This window comes from Dermochelys coriacea, chromosome 5 (assembly GCF_009764565.3).
Source record: "Dermochelys coriacea isolate rDerCor1 chromosome 5, rDerCor1.pri.v4, whole genome shotgun sequence".
In the NCBI taxonomy this organism is placed as follows: Eukaryota; Metazoa; Chordata; order Testudines; family Dermochelyidae; genus Dermochelys; species Dermochelys coriacea.
In genome coordinates, this window is record NC_050072.1 from 26,418,823 (window position 1) to 26,439,258 (window position 20,436).

The window sequence follows — 20,436 nt, forward strand, 5'->3', positions numbered from 1 at the left end:
AGGGGCACCAGGGTGCAGGCTCCAGGCGGTGCTTACCTCAAAGGGCTCCCAGAAGCAGCGGCATGTTCTCCCTCAGGCTCCTATGTGGAGGTGCGGCTAGGCTGCTCCGCTGTGCGCTGCCTTATCTGCAGGCACCGCCCCTGCAGCTCCCATTGGCCATGGTTCCTGGCCAATGGGAGCTGTGGGGGCGGCACTTGAGCCCCCTGGCTGCCCCTAAGTGTAGGAGCCGGAAGGGGGGACATGCCGCTGTTTCTGGGAGCCGCACAGAGCAGCCCCTGACCCTATTCCGCTCCCCAGTGGAAGCTCAAGGGCTGGATTAAAATGATTGATGGGCCAGATCCTGCCCGCGGGCCGTAGTTTGCCCACGCGTTTTATACCCTTCACTCCACACTAAGGGGATACAACATGTCCTCCCCCTCTATAAACAAGTCTTTTCTGTAGCCAAATTGGCCATAATAATAATAATAAAATAGTCGGTTTTAAGGAGAACCTCTTTAAGTTGATAGGTCCTTGAAGAGAGACTGGTAGAACTTTGGATTCTGAAGGATCTTTGTCAGTAATAAGGGACAGTAAAAGGGAAAAGAGAGCAACTAGAGGCTTTTTGTGCCTCAGTGTCTATCTTTGGGAGCAGCTGAGGAGGAAACACTCAAAAATGCTTGGGAAAATACAGTCTAAAGAGAAAAGATGAATAATGCCTGAGGAAATGCAGGAAAAAACCAAGGGCTTTGAACAGAAGAGAGACAGCATTAACTAGCCTAATGGAAACTGGAACTTGAGCCTGGATGGTGAGATATAACTCTGGAAATGAAGGGGAACGTGAATGGAAGTACAGAAAAACATTGAAAAATTTGAAGGAATCCGTGAATGGCTGTTATATGGGATATAATACAGAACGGATGATTGTCAGGATAGGGGTTTTTTTTCCACCAAATGCATCCGATGAAGTGAGCTGTAGCTCACGAAAGCTTATGCTCTAATAAATTTGTTAGTCTCTAAGGTGCCACAAGTACTCCTTTTCTTTTTGTCAGGATAAAGTATCTCAGGAACCATAGAGTATACATTTGATCAATTCAATCACTTAAATGCCTCATAGATGATTAGGAGTTACAGGTCATGCCATGGTGCTATTTAAGAAAATTATTTCCCCTAAAATTACAGTAATATATCATATGTAACCAATTATTTTGATTATCTTTGCGCAGGTAATGTACAGGCAAAGATACATGTATACCTGTATACTGCAGTCTCCTCAGGCCAGGGACTGTGTCTTCTTATGTTTGTACACTGCCTAACAAAATGGATCCAATCCTGGTTAGGGCTCCTAAGCATTACTTTAATATAACTGAAACAGTAACAAACATGAGTTTGTAGATTAATACACTTCTAGAAAATATACAAAGATAAACTCCATTAAAATTAAATTCTTAAAATTACCATGGCAACTGTCACTGACAATGGTTATTATACTTAAGATTTCAAACCAATTTCCATTTTAACTTCCTATTTTCACTCACATATGACTTAAAAACAATACACAATCTTCCCCTATTAGCCTCCAACATACATGTTTTGAGCTGAAGCTTTCCATGCTTTGTCTCTGTCCAAAATGAAATTACTTTTGGAAAATCTGAGGGGAAAATCATTTAGACAATTTTAAAATAAGGGAGAGTAAGAACAAATAAAGAAACTTTAAAAGTTGGAAAACAAACCACTAAATGGAAAATGGACTTTTCTGAGTTTGAATAATTGTTTTTTTGAAGTTATGATTGAAAATTACATATGATGCATCCATAATTGAGATATTCTTCTATCTTTAGGTTTTTTACTTCTGTTTTTTGGGAATCTAGCCCATCATTTTCTTGCAGGGGACAGAGGTCAAATGTTCATACTGACTTTAACCACCTGTTTCCCTTGATCATGAAGGTGTACTGATTCACTTGCACATCCTGACAGAAAACACAGAATTGCTTTAGCGCTTCTCAGAAAGATCTCAGAGAGTGTGTTGGGAATTTACTTATTAATCCTCATAAACCCTCATGTGGGGTTCCACAGGACTTAAAATTTGCTTTCCTTGTATGGGTATATAACTAACATGCAATTCTGTGTTTCTTTAATCATAAAACCTAGACAGTGAGTTTGCTTTCCATTGTCTAGCCAATACAATATCTTTGATGGAAAAGATCCATCTGAAACTCAATCCAGAAAAGACAGAGGTTAGTAAATGGGGGGAAGTATCTGGAAGGTACGTTGGGGACAGTGCCCTTAAAATGGGCCCTTAAAATTCAGTCCTTCACTTGGGCTTCTAAACAAGCCTTGTCCCCTTTTAGGAGTTTATAGCACTTCACCAGTGGTCAGTGGGAGAACCTGAGCCTGCCCACTACTTCGGGTTCCAACCAAGAAGCCTTATAAACACTTAAATTTTTTACTGCTCTTTACCTGGGCCTCTTTCCACCTGGCCCCTTTATCTTCACATCTTACCTCATGGTTAAAGATCTCAGGTCCTCTCTGTCCAAACTCTGGTTGTCCCTCAAGTTCCTTTGGCCAGAGAGGAGCATTCTTCCTTACCCTGTGGTCCCATTTTATCTGAGCCTGATGGACTCGGATTTACTGCTTTCATGCAGCATCTCTAGGCACAGCTGAAGGACCCAGCTTTGCTACTCCTTTCCTGGGGTGAGATGTAGTAGGACCACAAGACCTCCAGGAAGGGGCTATAAAGGGCCTGGTACACCCCATCACAGCATGCTTTTGGATGCTCATATTCTTTTTCTGGATTTCAAAGTTCTGTCAGTGACAAAACTCTTTTTGCATCTGTATCTTGTAAGGTGACTGATCATTTCTCTCTCATGTGGATCTCCTTACCACTGTCCATTCCCTTAAGACCTTGATATTGGATTACTGCTACGTGCTCTACATGGGCTATCCTTAAAGCTCACTCAGAAATTGCATTTGGTGCAGAAGGCAGATGCTTGCTTGGCTGGAGGTATGAGCCACAGGGAGCTCTTTGTGGATGCTCCCAAAGAATAGTTGTATAAACACTGATCTTGTGACATCTGGATATCTAAAGGTTAGAATCCACTCCTAATAGGATTATTTGGAAATAACACTAAACTGAAACTTTGGGAGTTTCGTAGCTTTCTGTGTTTTTTCCCTACAGGAGGGCACAATTTGGTCTCTATAATTATATATAGCTTGAACATTTCACACAAAAAGAAAAATTCTTAATGCAAGTTACTAAAATGAGTCTTAAGAGTTTCTGGACTGAAGGAAAAAAAAAAGGTTTTGTAGTTACCTTATAAGAAAAAGAAAATGAATCATTTTGTGCTATGTTATCCAAATTTCCTGTTGCTTGATTATACTAAGGAACTAGTATAAGGAAACTTGCAATGGGATAGAATTTATATTCAGTTCTTATATCAGAGAAAATAAATGGTCACTGCAAGATTGTAAACCTGCAAATCATAACATAGATATCTGTACACATATCTTATTCCCCACACTGCAGGCCATTTTTTTTTTTAATCTGTATCAGTGAAGGCTTCACCTGACCTTAAGGTTATTTACTTCTCAAGAAGAATATACCCCAATGAATTAATTATATTGTGCAATTATTTGTGCCTGTGGATAAAAGTCAATGCAATAAGCATTACTTTATATTTACATTCTTGGCAGATAGCATTCATCATTGCCTTCCTCCTCCTCACTATTGTAACTCAGCCTTAATACCAAAATCCTCAATTACTTGATAAATTTAGAATGCTAGTTGAGCTACACTGCATTCTACCCATAGAACGTACATACAATGAATTCCCAAAATTGTGCACAAAAGTTTTTTAAATTGCCAGCAAGTTTTATTTATTTATTTAAAAATATAACTATCTGGTTAGGGCTTTTTATTTATGCAGATACATCAAAGACCTTCCAAAAATTCTGTGCAGAAGTAAATACATATTACATATGGACTGACTAACTATTAAACAGAAATAATGTAATAATAAAAAGCTCTTATATATCACTTTTTATTTGGAGATCTCAAAGCATTTTACAAAGGAGGTCAGTATTATTATCCTCCTTTTACAAATGGGGAAGCTGAGATGAAGTGAGTTGCCCAAGGTCACCCAGCAGGCCAGTGGTAGAGCCAGGAATAGAATCCAAGTCTCCTGAGTCCCACTCTAGCCACTACTAGAGTACACTATGCAGAACTTAAAATGAGGGAAAACTTGAATGGATATGTTACACCAGATCCTGTAAAAACAAATGGAAAAATTACAGTGCATACTTATTTTATTCATTCTAACAAGTAATCAAAAAATTAAAGAAGTGTGCACATTTAGAGTGATAATTATCTTAGATTTAGTGATGATAGCCATACATTTGTCATTTAGAGGAAAAGATGTAGTTTTAACTGCTGCCCAGTGATTTCAAAGGAAGCAGGATGAGGCCTAAAACTTTTGTAGACTTATCCGCAATTAACTTTTGTTGTAACATTTTGCTTTTATAACTTTCATGACACCATAATCTCTCTTCCTCTTGGACATCAATCATATAACATGATGAATTATGTATAATAAATTGTTCTGTAGACATATATGACCCAATACTTATGGTTTGACATAGAGTCCTATAAAGATAATGGACTACAGAGATCTACCTGTATGGATCTGAATGCAGAATCAGGACCTTACTTTATTACTGTAATAACCTTTATATCTAATTGCTTCTAGATAAGTAAAATATATTTAGTTTTTACGTAAGGAGCTTAATTTTACAGTAATTCTGAATCTATCATGTCATAACAGTAGTTTCCAAAACAACCATTGCTTCCAATCCTTTAATTACTTTTCTGATGCATATCTAATGTAATAAAATGACAATTTTCCCAAGTATTACTGCCTAATTTAATTAAATAGGGTTGATAAGACATCAGAAGAGGGTCACTCATATTCTTAATCAAAGATTCAGAGTGAAATTCAATAGATTAATGTATGTTATTACCATGACATTTGCATTGAATAGCCACATTTTACAGAGAAGCACTTTGCTATTCTATCCTACAAATGATGGTTAGACTAGATGATTACAATGGTACCTTCTGGCCTTATAATCTATTAATTGATTTTAAGATATTTCATTGTATTGATAATTTATTACAATTACTTAGAGGACTCAATCTAGTCAATTAATAATAATAAGTTACCATAGTTTCAGGTAAGTAATATGCCTGGCTCTGCCAAGTTTTGTGGTTTTATAATCAAATTTTCCTGTCACTTCCACCCATTACTCTCTGAACAGTCCACAAAAAAAGAAGTGGAATAAGTAATGAAAGCCCTGATTCTGCAGATACATCTGTGCTTAAAATTACATGTGATGCATAAGCATTTGCAAGATCAGGGCCTAAATGGTTATTTGAAACAAGTGTGGGTAACAAATTTCAGACAAAAATTGTCCCTTTAAACTTATATATAGAAATTTATCCATATGAAATTAGTATCATCAATAGAGTACTAAAGTAAGATATTGCTCCTACTGCCTTCACCCAAAAATATGTAGTTTTTAAAATTATATTCCACTCTGACACTATGAACTAGTTTTCAATTTGAGAGGGACAGCCACGTTTTTAAAACGGTGGTGGAGACATACCTAGTAATTATTCAAGCAATCATCACATAGAGGTCAGAGATGATCCAGTTGCATTGCATGTAAAAGCAATGGCATGATTTGGAAGGCATTTCTCCTACGTGTAAACTATGTCCCTCCATAGCCGAAAGGATGCACTCCACGACATTTATATGTACTTATTGTCCAACTGTATGGTCCAGTCTTGCAGTCCTTACTCAAACAAGACTCCTATTGACATCAACTGGAGTCTTGTCTGAGCGAGGACTGCAGAATCGAAATCTCAATAGTGAGCAAGGAGGCGGTTTAGCCAGCATAAATGAAAGACACACACTTCGTACTATCCTGTGGTATGATCACACACAATGCCCGTACAGAAAATAGAAAAGCCTTCTGACTAGGGCTGTTGCCTTCGCCAAAGACTCCTTCACAACACGTAATTAGCCTAGTAAAGTCTTTTCTAGGAAAATCTGGCAACAAACATTTCAATTTCCAGCCAAGGAGCCTTCACTTCAACAGCAGTCTCTCCCCTCCTCTGTACTTGCTTTTAAAAATCAATTATTCGGTTACCATACTCGTCTGGAAATCACTCGACACAGCAACATTTTCAGCATCGGATGTTTCAAATCCGGCTACAACAGCATCTTAACACACACATGGACAAGAACAACAATAAAATAAGATCCAGCAAGTTTCCAAGGTCTGCTAAATCGCAGTCATTCGGGAGAGGGAAGATTGCCTTCTTTTGGGATCCATTTTAATGCACCCTTTCAAGTGTCTCATGCGAGGAAGGATTTTGCAGTCAATTAAAGTCTTCCTTCTCATCAACATTAAAAGAAAATCTTCTTTCAAATGGTCCCCTCTTCACAGATCGCAGGTTCCCTTCTGCTTCGCGCAGGCCTCAGTCCAAACTCCAGTCGCATTCATCTAGATGAGACAGGGAAAAGAAAGAGAAACTGGGAGGCAGAGGACGGGAGAGAGACAGACGGAGAGGCACATCAGCCGGGGCAGCCGAGCGGCGAGACGAGGCAGACGGAGAAGCTCCAGCTGCTGTGTGTGTTGCGGAGAGGGGAGGAGAGCAGTGGCGGCGGTGGCGGAAACAGGGCTGGCTGGCTGGCTGAGTGAGTGAACAAGGAGGAGGCGGCAGCGGCAGCGGGAAGGGGGAGGCTGTTGGTGTTTGGCGCCGGTGGAGGGAGTCATTCCTGCAGCTGCACTTCCGGTCGGCATTTTGTTCTGAGAGGGAGAGAGACACACACAGGATCCTTCCCCTCCTCCTCTTCCCCCCCCCTCCCCGCTCGGTACCGACTCACCGTGCCCAAGCTACCCCCCCCCCCTCCCCCGCCCGCATACACTCACACGCACAGAGGGAGAGGCGGTGGTGGCGGGAGGGCGGGCCAGTGGCAGCGGCCCCCCCCCACCCCCCGGGTCGGTGTGTGTGTGTGTGTGTGTGTCTCGGAACCGGTTCTGCCCGGCCCGTGTTGATGTTGTGAAGCAGGCTCAGGGGGAAGGGATTTGTCTCGGCCGCTCACCCTCCGGCTCTACATGTTCGCTGCACTGAGGAGGAGACGGAAGAGGAGCCAGCCCCCCTCCCGGCCCGGATTATTGTTGTTATATTATCTCCCCTCCTCCTCCTGCTCCGCGGCGGCGGCGGCCCAGCAGCGGCGGCGGCGGCGGCGGCCCCTCTGAGGAGGGAGGGGGGCGGATTCCTCTCCCCCTCTCTCGGATTCTCGTTGGATTCAGACTCCGATTTGCTCAGGTAATTCCCCCTCCTTGTCTCCCCTTCCCCTCCCTGCCCTCTCCAGCAGCGGGCCGGGCCTCCAGCGCAGGCGGCCCAGCTCTGCCGGGAGCAGAGGGGATTAGCTGTTACCCGGGTAGAAGGGGAGTGAGGGGCAGCCGGAGGTGTTCCTTGCACAACCCCCTTCCTCCTCTGTAGGGTTTGGCGGAGGAGATTGGCTCTTCCCGGGCTGCCGGGAGGCTCAGGCCCGGCGGAGGGCGCAGGCCGCCGGCCAGCGCCTTCACTCCAGCTCGGGGATTAGAGAGGCGAAGCGGCTTCTCAGTGACAGGCCTCAACCCGGAGAGCAGCAGCAGGAAACAATACAATTAACAGCAAATGTGCAATGATCCCTTGCCATATTTACAACTTCAGTAGGGCGGGGGGGGGGGGGAGGTCCCAGTGCAACCAGCCCAGAGAGTCTTCTGGACCGGGAGAGAACAGTGTGAGGAACACGGAGAAACAAATATTTCCATTATACCCATTATCCTCACCATTATCTCTCCTTAAACAAACTCCAGTTTGAACACTCAAAAGTTAATACACATGGATTTGTACAGTTTAAAGGATTGAACCTCCCAATATAATTGACTCGCGCTGTAATCACTACTTTTATTTATAGAATACAACTAGTCCTTGTTGAATGATTGACACACCATGAACACCTGGAGACCCCAGGAAATATACATGGAGTATCACGTCGGTTATCAATATAGTATATAACGTAGAGATTATATATATTCCATGAATAAGTAATACACAAAAATACTGTTTTATGCTTTCTAATAACTTGTGAACGAATGGGCAGGGGTTGTGCACAGAGTGATAAATGTTTGACATTTCAGGGATCAAGGTAAAACTGGGATTTTACCCTAAGAATATGAGATTTAAATTGAATTAAAATAAGAGCTATCCTTTCTTGTCAGGTCAGATCATTTTGAAGTCCTGAAATTGTTATTGGCTGTTTGTGTCCATGATGTTTGACTGGGTAACTAGGTGTCATCTTAACAGAAAGTGTCTGTAAATGGTGTAAGTCATTTATAGTAAAGTAAACCTTGGACTAATATGTAGTGGAGTTGAGAATGCTGTTGAAAAAACTGGAACATTTAAAGTAACTGCTGGTAACCAGTAAAATACTTCCACTAAAGCTGCATCATTGGTGAAAATTTGCTCTGATCAGGCTGTTTTGATACTAAGTTTCATATTTAATATTGAAAGGAAATGTAGCAATATTGCACAATAAACTTTCACTATATTGTAGTATGTTTTTTTCTTGTTCAGGGAGATCTCTTGTAACATTAAGTAGTTAATGTGTCTTTAAAAGTAACTTTTTGTTTTGTGTTCAGAGTCTTTCTGCTCAGCCTTGCTAACTTGCCTCTCAGTGTCCTAATACGTTTAAAAGATTGAAGTTAATATAGCTGTCACATAGAAGGCGTGTTTTTAATGCTGTAAATCCATGTAGTAGTCAGTAGCGTGTCCGTGATTTGTATTGGTCAGGGAGCAGTTTGAATTTTAAAAAGCCTGAAGATCCTGCTGAGCCCCAATCCCGGCCTCCCTCCCTCCCACTAATCTCCCATTCCTGTCTTTGTGCTGCCTGGTCCTGTGAGAGACACTGTTTGCAACAGGGCCTCAGGCCTACATGCGTGGAGAGGAACCATTTACACTTTGATAAAGCAATTTTTATTTTTAAACTTTATGAATTGCAGAGAGAGCTGAAAGTTGTCTCAAATTGTCCGGTCTCTGTGTGTAACTGAATTGCTGTTTTCTTTTGGGCCGTAGAGGGTGTGGAGGCCTACGTAGCTCTAGTTTACAGGAAAGAAAGGACTGTACAAAAACAGTTGTTGTACTTGGGTAATTTTCATCATCAGGAAGCGACATTGGCCCTAGGGTTTCTCTCGTCATTTTTAAAAAAATGAGTCTCTGGAACAAGGAAAAATTAGTTTCAGTTAGATGATTGCTAATGGACTTGTTTGATTTATACACTTTAATTTCAGTAATTTAAATTAAATAAGGCAATTGACTTGAAACATGCAAGATATGAGTAGGAATTGAGCTGCTATATAGTTCCTGTCAAGTTTTTCTTCTGACACTGTTTACTGCTTGTTTTTAAAATCCCAAAACATACATGTTTCTGGATAAAATTCATATATATGGAAAATGAAAAACATGTTTATGAACCTGTAAATTGCAGACACTGTATTTGTTGTTTTTTTAAAATCTTCTTCTAGTGATATGCAATGTGGTTAATTTTTGAATTACTAGGGTCATCATGGCCTACTTGGTGATATGTTTTCTTGAACTCAAATATTTGATCATCTGGAAATTAAAAGTACTTACTGTACACTTTACTGAGAGAAGTTAATTTTTAGTTAACATTTTGAAAATGAAATTTTAAAAATTGTGGAAAACCAGAAGAAGTATTTAATTTTCATGCCTATTTTCCCCCAAGCATAAGAAACTGTACTTCCATTAGTCAGAACAGCTATGTGTCCAAGAAAAAAATTTCTCAAAAAAATGGGAACAATAATTTACTTAAATAACTATGTTAAGAGCATAACTTAAAAGTCCAACAGAAGTGATTTTTATTTATTAGTGTTAAAGAAATCTCAGGTATGTTAGTTGTAACTGAAAGAGAACAGAGAGAAAAACCATTTTTCAGTTTATTTTGTACATTTGATAGCACTTTGTGTATGTTGTAGTTTGTTTTCCATGTATAGGCACTTTGTTCCTCCTCCTATTTATGTGGGGGTTTTTTTTTGTTTTGTTTTTTTTAAACACAATTTGAGTCCCACAAAAAATTGGCAAGAGGACTCAGGCAAAGATGTATTTCCTGAAGTTGCCTTCACATTTTTTTTTTTTTTTTAAATAACCTGGGTTTCAGGATGAAGGTATATCTTTAACTTCAAACATTTTTAAAAGGTAACAATAATATGCTTCTCTCATTTGTGAAAGTAAAACAGAACGCGGAATCATAAATCTGCAAGTACAATCAATTTTAGGCCCCAGTCCTGCAATTGGACACACAGAGTGACTCTTGCACTATGAGGAACCCTGATATGCATCCGATGAAGTGAGCTGTAGCTCACGAAAGCTTATGCTCTAATAAATTTGTTAGTCTCTAAGGTGCCACAAGTACTCCTTTTCTTTTATTGACTTCATTGGCACTCTGGGATCTAACTGAAGAATCAAGGCCTTGGACTATAATTTCTTTGGGTCAAGGACTGTATTGTTTGTTTGTCTGTATGATAATTAGGATAAGGCAGCCTTGACGCTGATTGAGCACTCTGGATACTCTTGCACTTATATATAAAATACTTTGAAGAGTAATAGGTGAAAGAGATGCCAGTTAAACCAGGAAATGGTTTCAGCTAGGGATTGAAATAAGGTGTTCTATTGCAGTTTTCAGTGTCTTAAGCTGTTAAATGTGATGCTTTTATGTGCGCCAAACATATGTAGTAATACAGAAGTCATAATATTGATTTTATATTAAAATTTAGTTCATGAGAGCCATTCCAGAAACCAAAACATTTTAGTGAAAAATCAGTAATTGCTTCAGAAAAAGAAACTAAGTTGTGCAGCTTCAGTATCTAGAAGTAGAGAAGAAATTTCTTAAATCTTGAAATTAAGAATTCAGCTAAATAGTCTGTTGCTAGAAAATATTTGTTGGACTATATGCTCTGTGTGTGTGCACATGTATTCGGTACTTATGGATAGTCTCTGGTGTGATGACTTCCGATTTAGGTTGGGGGTGGGGAAAGACTAGCCTATATTAGAATAGCTATTTTGTTTCTCAAAATACGGTACCACAAAAACCAAACAAACAAAAAAAAATCCTGTTGCATTTAATGGGGGATAGAACTGGCCATTTTAATTTGGTGCTGCTTCTTTTGAATCTTGCTTTTTCCATTTCTTAGAAAATTTGCTATTCAGATTAGTTTCTGATTTGAATGATCAAACCATAAAAGTCCAATTATGTGGAGATATCTTCAAGTCTATTGTTGATATGGATTCTCTGTGGAGACACTCTGTGTAAAAGATGACCTTTTTTTAGTTACAGAGAAACCCTTTTAAAAAGATAATTATTAAAGGACTGGACTGAGGACTTACTGCTCCATTTATTTAAATTTGTATCTTTTTATTTCCTTTAAGAGGCGAATCCAGACCCTCACCCTAAGTGGGTGCAAAGGGCCCTCTTATGTTGGAATTGGTGCAGGTCTACTTCACAAAGGTGAGAGAGTTGGGGGTGTAGAACTTGAGGGAGTTTGGTAGAGGCTATGGAGAACCTAAAGTTCTCTTGCTTCCTGCCCCATTATCCACCACAGAAAACCCTGGTAGCAGTGGAAAGGATTTTGGCCTAAATGTACATATAAAATTAACAGGAACTTCAGTTGAATTAAATATAATCATTGATAGTGCACAGAGAGAGAACTTGAAGATTACAATTCACCTGAGACAAACTATAAAGAAAAGAACAATTCTTCAATATTCATTTCTTCCATGTTAAATTTGAAAGATTTTAATATAAAGTATTTTTTGCCTTCAATAAAAAAAATCTAGAAATGTTTCATCATATTGCGATTAGTATTCAAAATAAATCAGTGTTACCTGTTGTTTCTCAGTGATAGAATTTTCCCCCTTTTCATCCATTGGTCTCAAAGTGCTTTACAAATATGGGTTAGTCTCTATAGTTTTTGCAAAATAGAATTGCTAAGCATTGATGTGAAACATTTTATTCAAACTCTAGTTCATATATATATATACACGTACAAAAGATGTTAAAAGAATAGTAAGAGTGCAAAGTAAAGGACTCAGAAATTAGGAAATGCCAGAATTAAAGTTGCAGTGCAACCTTAATTCAGCCCCTTTGTGTGTATGATGTTCTCTTTAGTTACATAATCACATACTGCTATTTTTCACAGCACTCTTTCAGTGCTCAGGATGGACAGTGCTCACTGACTTGCTACCTATTCATAATTTATTTTTATCATTATCACTCAATGTGTGGCCCTATGGCTTATTTACCACAAACCATCCAAATTCTGCACTGAATACAGAATTATTAATTTCCTCATGGGCTTTCTGTAGTGCTTACCATTGAAGTATCTGAGTGGTTCACAAATCTGAAAGAATTTATCCTCATTACATTCCAGTGATGTAACATGGTATGATTCCTTGTCTTGCCTCAATGCAGTCATAGGGACTAGATGACCTGTTGAGGTCCCTTCAGCCCAACTTTTCTATGCTTCTCTGATTATCCCCATTTTACAGATGGGGATTAAGGTCAAAGAGATTAAGGTCAAAATTGTAGAAAATGTCCATAAATCTTGGATGTCCAAATTATGATGCATAGGGCCTGATTTTTCTGAGTACTTAGTATTTCTGTACTACTTAATATTTTCAAAGCTCAGCTCCCTTTGACTTTACTTGTACCTGTGAGTGCTTAGCACTTCTGCAAGTCAGGTTTAGGGTGTCCCAATGTTGGGCACCCAAAAAGTGATGAACACTCAATTAGTGGCCACCTAGGAAAACTTTGGTTTAAGTGACTTGCCCAGCATCAAATAGGAACTCTGTAGCAGAAAGAAGGATGGAATCCAGTTCTTCAGGGTGGCATACTACCACCTTAATTGTGAGACTATCCTTTCAGTTTCTACAGTTCTTTCTCATTAACTACAAACCTTCAATTTCTGTAGCAAGTGAGGCTAAGATCCTATTCAGACAACAGCCTAATTCAGTCCCTGAGCACCATTTACCATGTGCACTGAATGAGGCATGATCTTATGGAGGGAAAATATATGTGATCATGTAATTACTTTGTCATACTGCACAAGAGGGCCAAATTACAATTGCATGGACAACCTTAATTCTGGCATTTCCTAACATTTGACTGCTTGGCTTTGTAACCTCAATTTTCCTCTAACATGGTTTTTATATGTAGGTTTAGGTTTTTAAAATAGCAAACTGAAAAACAAATTCCATCATGTGGAACTGTATTAACCCTCCTCATGGGGATCCCTGGTAAGGTTGGTATTTTTAGATCTACAGTACAGACTTCTACCACTTGATCTTACAGAGTAATAGGTAGCAGTAGGAGGCTGTTGCCGTATGTTGACCAGTGTACATATTTGCTAGACAGCAGAAGAATGCTGGGTCTCAGAAATTCTGGGTTACATTCTAAGATTCAAAGTTGAGTGTCATCTAATGGTTACAAACTCTTGTAACCCCAACCCTGTCTGTATTCCTCACCCCCACTGCATTTGAGGTGTGTTGCTTCTCCTGTACTGCCTGTATGCTACCAGGGAAACTTGAGAGCACAGTAAAGTGCTGGGTGCCACAGCAGGCCTGACAGGTAGGAGGAGCAACTGAAGAAAAGACTTGTTTAGTCCCTGCACTGCTAAGCTGGAGCATGTCCAGCACAAACTGAATGTTTAGAGAATTTTGATGCCAGACTCTTAACAAAATTCTAGTGAGCACATGTAAAATAATTTTCGGAGATTTATAACTCAGCCAAATTTGGGAGGCTTTTTATAGGGACAGCAAAGAAGTACCTCTCTAACCCCAGGATGATCCCCGCCAAATGTCAAGACCCTGTTTCAAAGCATGGAGGTGCTATAGCGTCTCAGTAATATGGTTGTAAGGATTCCTTTTTTTAAAAAAAAAAAATATTGAGAACACCTATTTTTCTCTCGCCTAATTTTCAAAAACAGAAACTTCAAAAAAAATTAGCATGAGGCATGCACCTGGTATGACACATTTCAGCCCAAACGATTAAAGTTTGACAAAGTTATAAGTGAGCTGAAAACATGGTGTTTAAAGTGTTAGCTAACCTTAACAGTAGGTTTTTCTGTTACCTCTGCCTCTAATTATGTGCAGACATCCTGAATTCTGGCATTTCCTACCTTTTGAGTGCTTGACTTTGCAACCTTTAATAATTTGTAATGTAGTTTTGTGTATAATATAAAATTATGATTTAATACACAAGTGGTTGAATATGTTGACTACTATATTTTGATGAATTGTTTGGATGTCGGTGCTTTGAAAACATTATTAACAGTGTGTATATATATATATATATATATATATATATATATATATATATATATATATATATATACACAAAATATACATTTGTGTGAATATAACATGTTCTCAAGTACTGCCACTTAAACAAGCTATCATGATGTAGCAAGCTAAACAAAATTGTAATCATGACCTCCACATAATACTAAGTCTGTTCCTGCCAACTTTCTCATGTGAGAAGCCTGTAGAAGTCAGTGGGAATACTTGTGAATAAAGACTAGTTGTGTATAAGAGTTTGAGCAGTGGGCCCTTAATCTGTACTCAGAGTATCCAGTTAAAAAGGTATCTGGAGTGTGGTTGGAAGTACAGTGCTATGTACTGAAATTAGCAATTTTAAATTTAACAATTAAGAAATTGTATCACTGTTATAATTAATTATAAGCAATACATGCTGTAGTTTGTTTATAATGCTTTCAAACTGTTGCTCAAACAAGCCACCATAATATAACAAGATAAACAGCTCAATTTTCACATAATTAATCTTCAGACTGCAACTTGGAAAAATATTATACATCTATTGCCATTGTGTAGGTAGTAACATTTAATACAAAAAATGTAAAAACATGAATGTTCTATATTAATATATATTTAACATGTTTATTTTACACCTACCATAAATACTTTTTCCAGACTTAAACTAAGCATACAGTGTTATGGGAATAAACAGGTTTTAAACCATACTTGGCAAGCAATTAGCCAAGGGGTCTATAAAGATGGACCTTCTCTGTCTTCCTGGAGATCCACTGAAGTTGAAGGTCATCAGCTTGACCTCATTGTTGGGTCTGGGGCTTAAATTTGAACAGAGTGTTGGAGAGGAGAACAAATGGCTTTGCATTAAATTTTAAAATATGCTGATTTCACATGTGGAATAATTAGCTTTCAGAAGTATTATAAGTATATGTTTCATTAAAATACCTATTTGTATAACAAAATTAAATCCAAAATAATTCTTTTAATATTAATATCTTAAAGCAGCCTAACTATGTCAGTTTAAGTAAAAATGATAAAAAGTGTAGTTCCTATACTGTTGGTTTGTGGTTAGTAAAAATTAAAAGTATAAATGTGCTTTCATTTTGAAAAGTCACTCGGTAAAAAATGGCATGGGGTATTCATGTTTGTGTCAGTGATTTCCAGATCAGACATGCTCAGTTTTCAAATTTAAAAAAAAAAGGCATTCTGATTTCAAATGCTGCAAGATTTGGCTATTTCGATTCTTTCTCTCGTGTATCATTGTGACTGATAAAGATTCTGAAGGGCATATTAAGTTCTCAGTTTCACCCATGTGGCTTTATTCTCAGATTATGCATCCAGGGATGCTTGGGAAAACTTATTGCTTTCAGTAGGTTCACACAGGTGTAACTGACTAGAACATATACATCAACAACATTGTTTACTAAAATGGAATAAAATCCTCTACACGGTTTTAGCTGTATTCGCTTAGCAAGGCCAATGTGATTTAAAATACAGTAAAATATTTAGTCACCACATTCAGCTGTCAAAACTTTGAATAAACAAAGGAACAGATCTATTAAGTAAGAAGTTTTTTTTTTTTTTTTTAATGTTGTCACTTTACAGACTGGACCTACACAATTGAGGCCAATATGATTTTAACTTGTCTGTGCTATTTATACAATATTGTTACTAATGGGGTATCATGGTTAACTTTCTTGGAATTTGCCATAATCGTGTTAATTTTTTTTTATACTTTAGGGAAGTATGTTTTTCTCAGATTTAAATCTTTCTATATGACATTGTAGAGTGATAAGAGGTAGAGGTAGCTTCCTGATGGTTGGAATTTCTTCAGTATAATTTTCTGAGTACAAGTAGCTCATTAAGTTTACTAACTTTAATGCTGAAAGTATTAAAGCTGAAAGAAAGTATAGTGGTACATTATTGTTACTGTATTTCTTTAGCAAATCAGTCAAATAATAGATTATTATAGTTGCAAGAAATCTTACGTTCACTCTGGGAAAGGTTTGAAATATAGGGGAGCTACATACTCCCATTACGTGTGCACTGAAAAGAACAGTAACTTACTGCAAAACTTGCCTCAAAATCTTACCAAAAATTCAAAACCACCCACTTAATGTTATGCCATACAAATTCACAGCACAAAAATGGCCCTGTACAGAAATTGCATGCTCTAAAGAAGGTCTGTTTTGAAGAAACAAGAGTAATTAGGGGAAAAATTAAAGTACTTAGCAATGAGATCCTAAAAAATATAAACAAATATAAGAAAACCGTAAGATAATGCTGTTCTGTGTAGTATAACTTGCTATTATCAGAAATTTCTGTGGCAAAACCTAAATATCGTAGTGGTTGCCAAAGCATATTGGCAGTAATGTGTACAACCTGTTGCCTGGGGCCCACTTGTGGTCCTGTAGGCTCTAAATTGTGGCCCTTAGTGGCAACTATGTTAAAAGGAAAAAAAAACATTACAATTGAAATGAGATCCTTGGATCATGCCCGGTTATTTTTATAATCACTAATAGGAGATAGGGGGCACTACCTCCCACTGTTGTCCCAAGATGTGACTCTCTCACCTGTTGCAACACAGGAGTGGGAAGAGATAGTAGCCCAAGCTGCTGTATTAGTAGAGAGCAGGACAGAAGACTCAGTCTAGGTAAGTACTTAGCAAAGGATGGCTTCCTTTCTCACGTAGCCACCCATGGCAGTCTTCAAAAGGGGAATAAGAGGACATGCAAAGACCAGCAATCACTCAGTGCAGCTTGAGTCTCTGTCCAAGCCCTGGTTCAGGTTAAAGCAATCTGGGGCTGCTCCAGTTTGTGCTGTGTCAGCTGGCTGTAGTCTCCAAAGGACTATGTGCAAATGCCCATACCATTCTTTCTTACAGCCTCCAGCATTCCCCTGTGACATGGTCTGCTGGGAGGGAGGTGTAGGAGCAGGCTATAATAACTCTATGCATGTTTCAGAGTAGCAGCCGTGTTAGTCTGTATTCGCAAAAAGAAAAGGAGTACTTGTGGCACCTTAGAGACTAACAAATTTATTAGAGCATAAGCTTTCGTGAGCTACAGCTCACTGAAGTGAGCTGTAGCTCACGAAAGCTTATGCTCTAATAAATTTGTTAGTCTCTAAGGTGCCACAAGTACTCCTTTTCTCTATGCATGTTGGGGTTCTTGCATACTAGAGGAATTCCAGCAGGGACCTAGCAGGTGGCTGCTTCTCCCTTTTGCTTTGCCTGAGCACAGGACTGGCATTCTGCCCCAAAATAGCCCCGTGACCTTTGTGAAATAACATTAGGTCCTCCAGGTGAAAAGATTAGACACCACTGATACATGCATTGTCTGTAAAAGGTGGGTGTGCATGGCTTTCATCTCAGATGAAGAGGGATGCAAAAAAGTTTTTTTGCATGTTTGTGTCCTGTTGCTCTCTTTTACAGATTCAGTAGCGCAGTGCTCTGTGTCTTTCCCCACATGGCATGCATTTTTTTTTTGTTTGTTCTTCAGGGATATTTGTAGTCATGATCACTATCAATTATTTCAAAACTTATTTTTTCTCCCAACTGGATGTGATGGTACATCTGAAGTCCACCTTTTGGGCACATTTTTCTAACATCTCGCTTTTACACTTTTTTTAACCACAAAATAGAGAATGTCCCCTAGTTAAGAACAAAGCAGTAGAATTGTTGTAGAATACCTATGTTCCCAAATTGCTTAAATCAAATAATACTGAATACTATATCTTTCACAATCTGATTATGTTGCAACACTAGGAGAGAGTTCCTCCTTTTTTCCTACCAAGAATTCAGACTTTAAATGTAAATATTATGTTTTAAGCTATTGAATTAGTTCTACATACATGTTAAAACACATAATACAACATTATTGAACCAGGATTAATAATCACTACACTTCCTTTGGAAAGGATAAATTACTGTTACACCATTTGTGTAGCTATAATTTTCAGCCTTTCTCTTACAAACTTTGTGCTTGTTTGTAAATGTTTACTCTTAATTAAAACTTGGCATACACATCTTTAGAAATTTTACATTTGCAGAAGTCAATCAAAAAAGTTGGATACATTCGCACACTTGCATAATTAAACATTTCTGAAAGTTCAAAAGTGGCTCTTGGTCCTTGATGTAGGATAACTGTTTTGCCTTAAACATGTATGTGCAGTACATTTATATCATGTTAAAAGTTGCTGTGCATGTGGGATAATTTTCATTTCCTCTAAGTAGAATAGAACTTGTAAAATCTGATGGAGTCACTTTTTCTTTTACAGAGTAACAAAGAGTAACATGAAAAAGAAACAAAAAAGAAATCTAAATTAGTTATAGTTTATTCAAATTAGTGCCTCCTGAAAATGAGTCTCTTGGGCTTGATTTCTGGATTTTTTTTTCTTGGAGTAATTAAGATATATAATATCTTGTAATTTAGTCTGCAGTACATTTGGTGCCTTTTTTTTTTTTTTTTTACTTGCACGATGACTTTTGGCTGTTCCTAATGCTTTTGTAGCAGAAGGACTTGGCTCATGTTCACAATGGCCACACATAGAACAGTGCTACTGCTTAGATCCTGTGGTAAAAAAGTGTGTTATAAATGTCTGACTGCTATAAGGGCCAAGACTATGAGTGGAAGGTATGGGATGATGTGAATCACTCTACACAAGCTGTCTGCAGAGCAACACGCATGTGAGATAGGTGGAGCATCTCTGGATTGGGTTGGGGCAGGGCTGGGCCGTTTCGAGGTGGATCTTCCTAGACTGACCCTGTAGGCTGAAGTATCCTTCAAGGAGCAGTTCTTTGAAATTGGGAGAGAAGGTTTCTTCTCCATCGACTCAGTGCTGATTTGACCTAGCTATTCAGTCTGGGTTTTGGGACTGTGTCTCTGGTCCTAAGTCTTTATTCTGCTGGTTGTATTTTAGAAAATAAAATAGATTTTATAGCTGTATTTATAGAATGCACTTCATACTATCTGTTTTAATCTAGCAAATAAAATATCCCCAAAGTTTGCATTTAAAAAGTTAAAATTGCAACCCAATAAAAGCAAGGAAATTCATAAATATGTGAAAGGTAAAATATGCTCACTTTTACATGTAGAGAGTCTTAACTATTTTTAAATGTTTCACTAATTAACTCCGTGGCCAATATTTGAACATTCAGGATTATAAGATTTTTTTTATTTTATATATATATTGCTGATCTGCTAACGATTAGGGAAGCTGAACTAATAAATTCATCATTTCTTACAGGATTTAGCTCTGTAATATATGAGCTAAGTGTCTGGTCAAAATCAAATCTGGTTCTTTACAGTGATATGTTCTGCCTATTGGATGTGAGGACTCAGAACAAGAGATCCACGGTCTTCCGATCATGCACAAAATATGTATAATATATACCAACTAAATTAGGTATATTTAGGGTGACCAGATAGCAACTGTGGAAAAAACTGGACAGGCGGTGGGGGGTAATAGATGCCTATATAACAAAAAGTCACAACAAACGGGACTGTCCCTTTAAAAATGGGACATCTGGTCACTCTAGATATATTAGTTCTTCTAAATTAATCCCAATATAAATCTAAACCACACTTGCACACTAACTCTACTTATATCTTAATGTTCTCTGACATCAGTTTGACATGGCTCGTTCACATTTTCTGTTACCTCTGGCATACAGAAAAATTCACTATCCTAAAACTGTAGCAGAACACTAATACTGAAAGCTTTCATACAACAAAAGCCAATTTAAAGAACTGTTATCATTGATGAGGTTCTCTGTACATAGATTTCTGTCATATTTCAGAAAGAAGCAAACAATGACAAAAAACAGTAACAATCTTGTCTCCTGATGAGTATCGTAAATTGTCTATGGTTAACTCCATTCTTGTACTATTGATGATATAATAGCTGGAACCTACCTTCATGACCATCATTAATTTATAATTTAAATGTACAGTGACTATAATACAACACAATCCAAGATAAATTACTAGCCTATGATCATGATAGTT

At 38.1% G+C, this 20,436-nt stretch overlaps 1 protein-coding gene and 1 long non-coding RNA gene across 10 annotated transcripts in view; one reads left to right on the top strand and one right to left on the bottom strand.

Annotated features, from left to right (window-relative positions):
• Nucleotides 1-3,826: 3,826 nt before the first annotated feature.
• On the bottom strand, nucleotides 3,827-6,494 carry LOC119856383. The gene is made up of 2 exons (XR_006281731.1): nucleotides 5,638-6,494; nucleotides 3,827-4,242 (listed from the first exon to the last, which is right to left on the bottom strand). It is a non-coding gene; the product is annotated as an uncharacterized LOC119856383 (long non-coding RNA).
• Nucleotides 6,495-6,816: 322 nt separating this feature from the next.
• NIPBL (NIPBL cohesin loading factor) overlaps nucleotides 6,817-20,436 on the top strand; it is a 322,368-nt gene continuing 308,748 nt past the window's right edge. For 6 of the 9 annotated variants that reach the window (XM_038403810.2, XM_043515300.1, XM_043515299.1 and 3 more), the window contains exon 1: nucleotides 6,836-7,369. The gene's annotated coding sequence lies outside the window, so the exon portion shown is untranslated. Of the gene's footprint in view, nucleotides 7,370-20,436 lie in introns of all 9 variants that reach the window. The other 3 variants (XM_043515304.1, XM_043515303.1, XM_038403811.2) reach the window with 2 other exon arrangements.